The following is a 14,347-nucleotide window of genomic DNA, read 5'->3' on the forward strand; positions in this document are numbered from 1 at the left end:
CCGAAAATTGTATTAATTGACTCCAATATTTAAACTTAGAATACTTAAGCGTCCAACTTAGCAGCTGTACATCAAAAACGTTCGAAAACCGGTCAAGAGCGAGTCGTAACGTCTTCCAAACACACCGTATATACGAAGTGTAAAGCGAACCGACGCGAATCCTAAAAAGAGCCACGTGAAATGACAAGAATTGTTGAGGTAGGCATTAAAGGTTTTTTTTATATAGGACGAGAGATCTCTGAAATAACATGCCTCTCCCAGACTCGATGGCAAGAAAGAATTATTTTCGCGTAAAAAACGGGAGAAATACTGAGACTTGAGCGGCGTCCTCAAAGCGTGCTTTGAGTAGAATGGCCCGAAGATGTATGAAATTAATGTGTCGAAATGGACGTGATTTTACGTTTTAACTTTACTAAAAACTTGATAAATTGATTTAAATAGGAAATTATTTATTGATATATTTAGACATATGCTATGATACGCGCTCTCTGTTTATTAATAAAATAAATGAATTTATTTATACAGCCCAGTCGTAATTAGTGATTTAATGTATTGTTATTGTTACTCCTAACATAAATTAATTCAATGAAATGTTGTAATCTAGAGAACTATAAATATAAATATGAATGTTAATTTTTGTTTAGATGGTTAATGCTTTAATATTTATTTCTATTAATTAATAACATTTTTTGATTATTTAATAGTTTCCTATATTTATTTTTGAAATTATTTTAATTTTTAGTGGAATTGTTATATGTATTTGTTTTCACTTAATATTTTATAAAAAATATTTTATAAAATATATGTATTGTAATGTTATAAGTGCATGCCCAGACTACCTGTAATTAGTAGAACATTTTCCTTGATTCAAGTTGTTATATTGTACGTATTCAATGTGTTATTGTATCTACTGTTGGTTGTCCTAAGTAAATAAATAAATATATTAATTACTAGCTGTTACTCGCGGCATTGCTGATCGCTGATTGCTGATCTAGAATACTCTTTGTTTCGAAAAAAGTAGCCTATGTCCAGACTCTTGACTGTCTGTGTTACAAATTTCATTGAAATCGGTCCAGTAGATCTATGAAAGCGACACAGACTGACAGAATTACTTTCATATTTATAATATTAGTATGGCTTTTAAACTCCTATAGTAAATTATGTCTGTTGAGTTAATCTTAATTGGTAAGTCAATACTATGTATATATAAAATGTTTTTAGTAAAATTTGTCTATTTTGTGTGCAATTTTTTACTTATATATACATATATGTATATTACATGTAAGTAATACGTAAGTAGTATATCTATTTTACTATAAAATATATATGTAGTAAGTTTGTGTTTAAATAAATAAATATTATCAAAATCACCCAGTGAAAAGTTAAGAGGTAGCAAAGATAAAAAAAAATTCCAGACGAATTGATACCCTCTTCCTTTTTGAAGTCGGTTGAAGATATAAAGATTTGACACTGATAAAGATTATTTCAAATTAATTTATTAAATGCTTAATAACTTAACTTGAAATTACAAATAATCATAATAAATCAACTAAGAAAATTGGACATTACTTTTTTTAAAACACATACATTTTCACGAGCATGCCTTCTCCGATGTTTCTCAGTTTCGTGCAGTTAGTAACTTAAACTTCTTGATATACACGACAATAAATTTTATCTTCGGTCTTGCGCCCTAAAATTAAGTACACTATGTTCTGAGGTCGGTGGTTACCATCATGATACATGACGCACTTCACCCTATAAATGGTACCATCAAACCGTATATATAGCCATCCATAGCTATATATTTTACTTACTACTAGGCTGTGACCGCGACCTTCTACGTGTTTGAATTTAAAAAAAAATATTATTATAAGTATGGGTCGAGATGGCCCAGTGGTTAGAACGCATACATTTTAACCGATTATTGCGGGTTCAAACTCAGGCAAGCACCACTGATTCATGTGCTTAATTTGTGAGGAAACTTGCATGTGACAAATTTCATAGAAATTCTGCCAATGTGTATTCCGCCAATCCGCATTGGAACAGCGTGGTGGAATATGTTCCAAATCTTCTCCTCAAAGGGAGAGGAGGCCTTTAGCCCCGCATGTGGAATTTAAAGGCTGTAGTTATTGTTGTTGTATAGCCTAAGTTACTCCTTATTATATCAGTTATCTGCCAGTGAAAGTCCCGTCGAAATCGGTCCAGTCGTTCCAGAAATTAGCCGCAACAAACAGACAGACATACAAAAATTGTAAAAAATGTTATTTTGGTATATATACCGTATATATATGCATTGAGTAAAAAAGGGCTCTTTTAATATTACAAACAGACACTCCATTTTTATTATATGTATGGATAAGATGGATTTTTTTTGTAATATCTGTAACTAGCGACCGGGCGCTTCGCACGGGTGCACTACTGATATTAAATATTTGACGACCTCCGTGGTCGAGTGGTGTGTACAACGGTTTCACGGATAACCCACTCCGTGGTCCCAGATTCGATTTCCGGTCGAATCTACGTAGAAAAAGCTTATTAGTTTTCTATGTTGCCTTGGGTGTTTGTGGTACCGTCGTTACTTCTGATTTTCCATAACACAAGTGCTTTAGCTACTTATATTGGGATCAGAGTAATATATGTGATGTCCAATAATTATTACAAAATATATATACCACAGAATTTGCTTATTTATAACAACACTTTAGAAACTTCTAAAATTATCAGCGTTTCTTTATTATATTGTCCATGTATTATATACAAAAACCTTCCTCTCGAATCAATCAATCCATTAAAAAGCGCATCATGCTTGTATAATTTTAAACATCTAAGCATACATAGGGACAGACAGCGAAAAAGACTTTGTTTTATATTATGTAAAGATAGTAAGGAGCCCAAAATTGGGCTTTAAGTAAGAGGACTTGTTAGCAAATTCTAAGATAATGATACAATGATGTTTTCTTTATCATCAACTACGATGTGAATTATAATTACAAATTGTAATCACGACTTTGAACCTGCTTTGTCTCGGATTCTCGTATTCTAACCACTAAGCTATATTGGTTTCAAACTTGGATTAGTTTAAGCCTTTAAGTTATTGTTATATGGAATAAAGTTTAGACATGTTTTCTCAACGAAATATATTTAATTACCATTTCTATGGTGGTAACTAACGATGGTACCTTATTATGGTACCTTTTATGTATGCAAATCAAAAAATACTAATACGAAGCTCTTTTTCCATTTGTGTAAGCACAGTCAGAGTAAGAAAACCTTCGTCAATTTCTAAATTAATTCCTTTATCAAGTCTTAAACTCTTAGTACCTTTTGAATCTAAACATCAAATCATTGCGACGCAATGTGTTATTCTCGATCGGTAAAGCAGATTATCGCTCATACTGAGCACACGAAAATAGATCTTAAAGTGACGAACCTTTTCTTACCACGACTGTACATTGGTTTAATTATTTTACACAGTAACTATTTTATAATTCATACTTACAACTCTTATGTAAAACTATAATAATATTATAAATGTGAAAGTAGCTCTGCTGTCTGTAGCTCTTTCACGACTAAAGCGCTGAACCGAATTTGATGAAATTTGGTATGAAGCAAACTTGAACTCCATGAGAGGATATAGACATACACAGACAGTACTAGTTGTTTAATATATTTATGTATATAGTAAAGTAAAGTAACAGCCTGTACATTTCCCACTGCTGAGATAAGGCCTCCTCTTCCATTCAGGAGAAGGTTTGGAACATATTCCACCACGCTGTTCGAATGCGGGTTGGTGGAATGCACATGTGGCAGAATTTCGATGAAATTAGACACATGCAGGTTTCCTCACGATGTTTTCCTTCACCGCCGAGCACGAGATGAATTATAAACACAAATTAAGCACATATATATAGCGGTGCTTGCCTGGGTTTGAACCCGCGGTCATCGGTTAAGATGCACGCGTTCTAACCACTGGGCCATCTCAGCTCATTGTTGTGTTTATATATGCTCAGTCTTTTATAAAACGTTCCACGTGAAGCCGGAAAGAAGGAGACCCTGTTTACATTACAAGTTCCAAGCTACCCGCTGTGTTTATTGGTCGAACACAGCTTGCAATATTCCGCAGCATCCTGCATCACGTCGACTTACAGAGAAGTGTGCTGGGATATAAAAAATAATTCTTATTATAGAACACTTTGCACCTTTTTGCTTTCCTTTCTTTATGTTAGTACAACACTCGTAGTTGACATTTATTTTTGTTTACAAATATTTTCTCTATAATTAATAATGAAAAGGATTGTGATGTTTTGACATAAAAATTATATATTATAATTCTGTTTTTTTATTTTTTTTCTAGCGTTATCATCTAAAGAGTCTAGTCACTGGTTGAATTCATTACCCTCTAAAAATCTTGGGACACTTTTAGATAATGAATGTTTTCGCATATCGATTGGTCTCCGACTGGGAACACCTCTGTGTTCTGAACACAGATGCCCGTGTGGAAAGGAGGTAGACTCTTTCGGTTTACATGGTCTCTCTTGCCCAAGGAGTTCAGGTAGGCTTTTCCGCCACGGTTCTCTTAATGACATAATAAAAAGGGCTCTTGCCACCATCGACGTTCCTGCTCTTACTGAGCCTCGTGGAATTAGTCGTGATGATGGTAAGAGACCTGATGGATTAACATTGGTTCCCTGGGAACGAGGTCGGGCCCTTGTGTGGGACGCTACATGTGTTGACACGTTGGCCCCATCTCATATCCGAGAAACAATGTTAAGAGCCGGTGCCGCTGCGGAAAAAGCTGAAGCCAAAAAAATAACTAAATATTCGTGTATTATGTCTAATTACTTTTTTGTGCCATTTGCTGTCGAAACGCTTGGCCCTTGGAGTAGTGGTGCAAAAAGCTTCATCAAAAGTATAACACCTCGCCTCATTGCCTCCACTGGTGACAGGAGGGCTGGTTCGTTTTTTGCCCAGAGGATCGGAATTGCGATTCAACGGGGAAATGCTGCTAGCATTCTTGCCACCATTCCACGCGGTCAAGATTTATACAGTAACTAGTTTTAGTTCATATTTGTATATATATATTTAAGCATTTAATGTTGTTAATTCGTTTTTTTATTTATTATTTTTAAATATATTCTACATAATAAAAAAAAAGAAATGAACCGCCTTTTACAATTTGAATAACGATAAAAAGTTTTAACTAAACATTTTTTTTTTATATAAGATTTTAGATTAACATTGTTATATTTATTATTAAAAAACATTTTTTTTTGTTTTTTGTTTTAGCATTTTACTAATTTTATTTTTTTCTGTGTTACTCCTAAGCTTTCTTTATTTTTGTAATAGATTTCATTCATTAATTTAATCCATATATTAATGACTGGTAAGTTTTGCTTACTATAGTATCTTGTTGAATTTTAATTGAACATTGTTATTTTTATTATTTCAGCTATTAAATACGGGATATTTACCATGATTTTTTATTTTTATTTCGTAGGTAATGTCGAAATATCGAGCTCCACCAATGATGTTCTAGTAAACAGATATGTCATTAACGCGCAAAAAGTGAAGACTAGAAAACGTCCTAATTGGGACGTTTGCCTTTAGTCGTTTTCATCATAATTATGCCAGTGATATGTTATAATACATCATAATTATGTAGTAATACGTTTTGCGTTATTAAAACATCTAGTTATCCCTTTTACTTATTGCTTTTATCAAGCTATCCTTTTTACTTGTAACGAAATGTAAAATAAACGGTCCCCGGCGCGGCACACTTTTTCTGTTTAGTATGGATATAACATATCTATTTATTAGAATATGATAGAGCTCCACTGAATAAAAAAAATATGATAAATATCCCGTAATAAGTAAGTATAATATCTTATTGATTCTTCTTGAAGTAGATTTAATGGAAGACTTTTTTTTCTTGAACTAATCTTATAACATTTAAGATATCAACTAATAAAGAACAGTCATTTTTCGGTCCAGAATTTTTACTTACAGCCCTGAACATGTCTTGAATAGACAAATGGTTATCGTTTTGACAATTCTAACATATGTAATCAAAATTAATCGTTTTATTACAAGCTACAAGCGTCTCTCTCGTGGGCATTTATTTGTTCTTCTGATGGTGAGGTCTCTTCCTAGTCTTATTTTCAATTATTAGTATCCTTATAATTTCAATTGAATTTTACATCCCTACTATCCGATGCGACCTACCGATAGAGCTTAGCATTGGAAAACATTAGTTAATTCAGTGATATATTTGTATATTAACATGAAAGCTGACTCATGATGAAACCGGGAAGAGTGAGCGAGACAGGTGACTACAGGTACTCTTCATTTGGTCTACCATAAAAAAGTAAAGTAACAGCCCGTAAATTGCCCACTGCTGTGGCTAAACCCTCTCCTATTGAGGAGAGAGTTTGGAACATATTCCACCACGCTGTTCCCATGCGAGTTGGTAGAATGCACATGTGACAGAATTTCGATGAAATTAGACACATGCATCCTCACGATGTTTTCCTTCACCGCCGAGCACGAGATGAATTAAAACACAATTAAGCACATATATATAGTGGTGCTTGCCTTGCTTTGAACAGCTGTGGTCTACTGTAATTTTGTTGTATGTGGTCGCTTTTCTTTCGTTTCTAAATACAAGCTTGATTGGAAAACGCTTAGGGACATCACAACAGTTACCCAGATAAGCCGTCTAATGTACTAACCAGATATTATGACAGTAAATTGTAAAGAACACACTTTTGTCACTTGAATCCAAAAACAGAATAGCATTATAATTTTACCGACTAATAATAACATTTCAAGTACAATTATTAAATGTAACACAACAATTGTATTAATAATTAGCCGGTTTTTATAAATCTGACAGGGGTTGGAGTAATTGTAGTAATTTTGCAATAACGGCTCAGCGGGTGACATACGGACACGCGACTCTAGTTTATATATATTTAATAACAATAACGATATTTGTATGACAATGTTTGCTTAGCTAGTGAGAAGTGAGAATCGACTATAAAATACGTGAATACCGAATATTGTGATGTCAATCCAACGGATATTTCATGTATTTCATTTCATTATATCAAATTACTTTTTGGTTCCATTTGCTGTTGAAACGCTTGGCCCTTGGAGTAGTGCAAAAAGCTTCTTCAAAAGTATAACACCTCGCCTCATTGCCTCCACTGGTGACAGGAGGGCTGGTTCGTTTGCCCAGGGGATCGGAATTGCGATTCAACGGGGAAATGCTGCTAGCATTCTTGCCACCATTCCACGCGGTCAAGATTTATACAGTAACTAATTTTAGTTCATATCTGTATATTCTTAAGCATGTTGTTAATCTTTCTTATCTTAATAAAATACTTATTATCCTACAGATTAAATTTCATTTTTGAGAGTGATGACGTCATGAGGCTGCATGTGTCGCATGATATTCTGCCACCAGGTTTATCCAAACCACGTTGGAGGAGAATGGTATCAAACGTCTTTAAAGAAAAGCATCTATCATTTTCGTTTCGATTTTTTTTTATGTGGTATCAGGTGGTAACCTGATAAGTCACCATCATCCATAGACAAATATATAACCATTCCTTACCAATGTATCACAAACCTTGAGCTTAGATGTTATTGTCCCATGTGCTTATAGTTTCACTGACTCACTCATCCTTCAAACTGGGACACAATAGTACTAAACAGTTGCTGTTAGGCGGAATATTTGTTGAGTGGGTGGTACCAAGACGGATAGCACAAAGCTTTACCACCAAGTACATACATAAGATAAACTACCGTTATCTTATACTAGTTGTCACCCGGGGCTTCTCTCTCGTTCTTGGGAGTTGGTTGTCGTGTGTTAGGAAAAAAAAAGTAGTCTATGTATTTCCTTGGACTTCAAGTTTGCTTCATACCGAATTTCATCAAACTCGATTCAGCAGTTTGATCGTGAAATAGCGATAAACAGACATACAGAGTTACTTTCACATTTATAATATTAATATAGATTAAATTGTAAGAAAATTAAGTCTATGTCTTTTCTTGGACTTCAAGTTTGCTTCACACCAAATTTCACCAAAGTTGCTTCCTTTCTTTGGTCGTGAAAGAACGACAGACAGACAAACAGTTACTTTCAGATTTATAATATTAATATAGAAGTATGCATATGCTGTTCCCCGTATCAATTTTAAGGGCTTTAAATAAATCAGAGAGTATTTAATATAATGTTTAACGTATATTGTAAAAACGAGACGGCAATAACACCCATCCCGCTCTTAAATCAAAATGAACAATGACCGGCGCGAACCGTAATTTTCGTATCGTATGTTAGCGCGTGTCGCCGTTTCTACGATGTTTAATACCATGGTGTCGGGTTACACATAACAGTTTTGTTTCTTAAGCGTGCTGCCAATTTGTAATGAAATTGTACGTTCCATATTTAAATTCATATTAATAATTATTGGAACTCCATGAAGTTTTAATATGAAAGGTGCCAAAAATTCTCTTGTTTAATCTGTGCTTGCCGCGTTTTCTAACCGAACTGTCATTATAAGTCAGAATAATCATTAGATTAATTATTGATGTAAAATTAAAAAGGAACAATCTGCCTATTAATGACAAACTGCTGACAGAAAACCTTTAAAGAGTATTCCATCACGCTGTACCAATACGGTTTTGTGTATACGCGATTTATGCATCCGACGTTTTCACAGTCTTTTCTTAACTATCAAACACGAAATGATTTATACACATATGTAAGATGCCTTAGCCCACTAATGGGAGATTGAGAAACTGCTACTTTTATTGATAATAACATTACTACACAATGTCAAAGTTTTTATTAATTATTAAAAGAACATATTGTTTGTAAGAACAGCTATAGTCCATTCCAACCATAGCAAAAAAAGTTAAATAATTCAATATAATTTGACAGGAAATTGACGCGATGTCATTGGTCGAGAGCTTGATTAAAATAAAAAAAAATAAAAATCAAAATAAACTTTATTCAAGTAGGCTTTTACAAGCACTTTTGAATCGTCATTTTACAATTAAGTGAAGCTACCACCGGTTCGGAAAGTAGATTCTACCGAGAAGAACCGACAAGAAACTAAGTAGTTACTCTTTTTCAACATTTAAAAAAAAAAGTCATGTTAGTTAAATACAATTATTTAAATTAATATATCCTGCGTGGAAGTCAACAGGTATTAGCTCCACGCTTTTTTAACATCTATAAAATCTTGTATTGAATAATATGCTTTTTCTACCAATGTATTTTTTACAAATACATTGGTGATGATATTCACTATTGATTGACATAAATATTACTTTTGAACTGTTATTGGTTTTCTACTATAAATAAACATATATATATCATAAACTCTTAATTGTGCATAATTTAACTGAGTTATTAGCAAGTCTCATGAAATATGAATCTATAGTTTTTAATATTCATTCCTACCTCCATTGCAATAGGCCATAAGTATAAATATGTATATATAAAAAAATCAGCAAATATGTTTGTCAAGCGTATTATACCATTAACAATAACATCATACAATGGTAGCCTCCCCCCTTCCGAGAACGGTGGGCGTGGTTAGCAAAAAATGTTCTATCAAACCGCTTTTGATGTAACACAAAGGTTACTGGTAGAAAAACACCCGGACAATATATTGTATGCTGGACTGGTTTTGATAAAGTTTCAATGGTTTCCATTTCATATCGCCATTCGTAACACTTTAAACCAAGTGTAACAAAGTGTAAACGAATTTTTGACTAATGAAAACATTTAATTCAGTGGCGGTATTACCAATAGGCTAAGTAGGAGCCCAGGGCGGAAAATTTACTCAATTTTTTTATTATTTTACAGAAATATAAAAAAAAAATATATATGTATACACATTACGTCCGTAATCAGTATACTCGTCACTACATAGCGGGATGGAACAATAATCTAGTAACTGACAGAAATATCGCCTAGATTATAATCATACTAACAACGGGAAAAAACCGATGTAATGAGGACGATAGAACACAAATCATAAATGTTGCAAAAAAGTAGGGACGGCAAAAATTGATTAGCCTACTGGTGGCACATTTGTGAATCCGCCACTGATTTCATTATTATCATAACCAATACTAAAATGATTTTGATAGAAACAGTGACTATTCTATACATATATACATGTATATTTGTATATTATGCATGTATATTATATAGAGGTATTGTTTGTTTGTATGTAGGGGGTAATTTCCAGAACTAATGTCAATCAATTCTATTTTTTTTAACTGATAAAAGCTACATTATTCCAGGTGCTATACTTCATAAATTCTAATTGTGAAATATCATTTTCTACATTGCCTACCTTACATTTTATATTGTTCAATATTATTCAAATTCGTAAATTTGTCAAAGTTAAAAACCTCGAATAAAATTTTAACGATATAAAATGATTTTTATGTATTTTTTTAAAGGCCAATTATAGTCCAATATTGGTTTACCCCAACGCACTAAAGCTACCGGTTCTTTACCTTCCGGATTCCACCTTCTTCCGGCGATAGGCCCACCTGGTATAGTACACCGCGCCCTATGTATTGATAACCAGTTCTCTGGAAATTTCTAATCAGATGGGATTGCAAATCTGCGAGGATTAGAAAAAGTTCAAGCAGGATTAAGTACTTTCTAAAGTACAAAACCTTAGACACACTTGTTGGATTCTAAACTACTACAGTAAATATACTACTAGTCGGCTTCAAAAAGGGTCTATACGTAACTTTTGTTTATTTATTTATTCTTTATTGCACCTAATCTTAAAACTAAAAATAACATATTTGTTACACAAAAAAGGTGCAACAGGCGGCCTTATCGCTAAGCAGCGATCTCTTCCAAGCAACTTTTGGGTAGAGGATCATAATATGACATAAATGATAATATATATATTGTTATACAATCATAAAAAGTTTTTACTTTTTGTTTGAGGAAAGCTTTTTCTCTTCTATAATCTGCAAATATTATACATATAAACTTGAATCTATTTATTGATGAAAACCTCATTAAAATCCGTTTCATCGCATAAAAGATAGAAGCATACAGCATACATACCAACTAGGCAACTAATTCTTCAAAGTAACTAATACTCACAGTTTCATCAAAATCGTTCAAGTAATTTATTATTGCACGAAAGGTGTCGCGTGTTCTATAATAGCTTTACTGTGAATTCTATGTTAACGGTATATTAATACTTTTTAATACGTATTTTGTGTATGCGTTCCATTATTAAATGTAATGGGACCCCAGATAGCTATGAAAGAACTTCATTGAGTACTTTTTTAAAGTAACACGCCTCTTCCTTTAATAGGACCCTTTGCGGAAATAAGGTGTAAGATTAGAAGAAAAAATGTTATTAAAAATGTGTTCGTTTTCAAACACATCAATGGAATATTTTTTTATGTTGACTGTACTTTTGGAGATTTAGTACTTCGATAGGGTCGGACAGGGATTTGGAATCGCAGATTTGATATTTTTTTGCGTTCTTTATATAAACTTAAAACTCATTTATAGAGTGAGACAAGGAGAGACAATATTAGCATTTATTATCATATATAAGCACTAACACGCATTATTTTTGAAAATGAGGTTTTATATGTATTTAATTTTCGTGCTTATGCTGCTCCCAGTTGAAGAGTCCGTTTGTCTGAAGCCAAAACTGTATTTATAGTCAAATCAAATCAATTTTATTCAAGTAAACTTCACAATGAAGCGTTTTTAAATCGTCAATAATTAAATACTACCATCGTTTCGGAAAGCAGTTTCTATCGAGAAGAAACGGCTAGAAACTCGCATAGTTGGTCTTTTTAAATAAATAAATTTACAATGCTGTTGTAAATGTGCAATTTACAGTAATTAGTGTGTAGTAAAGAGTACTCTTTTAATGAATAATATGACTTATTTATTAATTTAGTCTTAATAATCTTTTTAAATTTTGAGAATGGTATTTTGATTATATTTTCCGGTATCTTATTATATATGCACATACCAATAGTCAGGCTTATCACAGGCAAAACATTAATCAGAACAAAACTAACATCATATCAATTTCGTTGGAAAAATAAAAGGTTTCAAATTGGTAGATTTCACCTATATATGATGATATATGTTTATTTGTTTAATGGCTGCTTAAATACTACACATAAATACAAGTACTAGTAGCCGCGCGCAGCTTCGCATTTTAGGGTCTTGGTTGTCATGTGTTGCGAGTCGAGATGGCCCAGAACGAGAATATTAGAACGCGTGCATCTTAACCGATGATTGCGGGTTCAAACCCAGACAAGCACCGCTGATTCATGTGCTTAATTTGTATTTACAATTCATCTCGTGCTCAGCGGAAAGGGAAAACATCGTGAGGAAATCTGCATGTGACAAATTTCATAGAAATTCTGCCACATGTGTATTCCACCAACCCGCATTGGAACAGCGTGGTGGAATATGTTCCAAACCTTCTCCTCAAAGGGAGAGGAGGCCTTTAGCCCAGCAGTGGAATTTACAGGTTGTTGTTGTTGTTTGTTGGTTTTCATGTGTTAGAAAAAAAATAGCCTATGACCTTTATTCTAGTTCCAATTGGCTCCATACCGAATTTCATTAAATTCGATTCATTAGTTTGGTCTTAAAAGAACGACAAACAGACAGACATACAGAGTTACTTTCACATTTATAATAATAGTATAAGATTACTGCTTTGCCCTTGACATATGACGACTAGGTGTTACTACTCAGACGGGCTTGACCACATGACACAATAACTTTAAATAAACTTGAAGAAAAAAAAAATAACCGTCGGACGCGAACTATTTAAAAGTAGCCACAGTAAGTTTCACCTCAATTGAATTTACGTCATGAATTTTTATAGTAGCCTATTTACTATTCGTAAATTCGATCCGGCCTGACTTCGCACGGGTGTAGTTTATAAATAAAAAAATAGCTGTGTTTCAACTCTACTTTATACCCTATGTCACTCAAATCAAATCAAAATATACGTTATTCAAGTAGGCTTTTACAAGCACCAGTGAATCTATATTAAAAGAAGCTACCAAGCTTTGAAACTATATTCTACCGAGAATAACCGGCAAGAAACTCGGTAGAAAATGTCTTTCAACATTTAAAAATACAGTCATGTCAGTTAAATACGATTATAAAATGTAATATATCCTGCCTGGAAGTCAACAAGAATTAATTCCACGCCTTTTTATCATATATAATAATCTTGTATTGAATAATATGCCTTTTTTACTACTGTATTTTATATAAATGATTTGAATTTATGAAACGGCAAAGTTAAAATGTTCCAGAGATTATCCCCTAGATAGAAACTAACCAACTTACCTATTATATAATTGGTTAGGGGCATCATCTTCAACATACATATTAACGAAAAAATGAAATCTATAGCTGTATTCGTATATTGATTTGTTACAATATTTTTATAAGCCGAGACACTATTTTTCATCAAATCAAATCACTAAACTAAGTGATTCCAATACAATTGATACTACAACATATATATGTTATAATTATAGTAAACGCCCAAATATATTCATAAAAGCACAATCCAAACCGATGTCCATGTCTCACTTAGCATTTATTATGTCATATTTAATAATTTTTTTTGTACACCGGTAATCCTCTGTTCGACATAATCCGGAATCAGCGTTATTCCCGTAATAATGCCGCTATAAACACCTTTGCACAGTGGGATACCGAAAGCATTAGTGCCGGTGTATTATAAAGCTGTGGGCACAAAAAGATCAATTCTTATGGTATATATCATGAGCGAGAGCGTTTTTGTTACACGCGGTTTCCAAGCGGATTGGATTAACATACATGTATATATAAATAATAATATTTCAAAGATAGATATAGTCTGCCTCGTATTATATTAACACCTCCTTCAAAATGCGTATAAGTTTTACGAATATTGGTGCAGCAGTTTTTCCACATAGACAATGCAAAGACCTTTTAGACTTCACACACTCCACTGGTGACAGGAAACAGAATTAGAATTCAACGTGGAAATACTGCTGGCATTCCTGCCAACATTTTCATTACCATTGTGTATTTGTAAAATAACTATTTTTATTTCTTATTTGTGTAATTGATGTAAAATTCTTCTATTAACATCTCTAAAGCTTTTATAACTTTATTATTTTTATTGCCTTCACTGACAGGAGGGCTGGTTCGTTTAGCCCAGAGGATCGGAATTGCGATTCAACGGGGAAATGCTGCTAGCATTCTTGCGCGCGGTCAAGATTTATACAGTAACAAGTTTTAGTTCATATTTGTATA

This window comes from Vanessa cardui, chromosome 27 (assembly GCF_905220365.1).
Source record: "Vanessa cardui chromosome 27, ilVanCard2.1, whole genome shotgun sequence".
In the NCBI taxonomy this organism is placed as follows: Eukaryota; Metazoa; Arthropoda; class Insecta; order Lepidoptera; family Nymphalidae; genus Vanessa; species Vanessa cardui.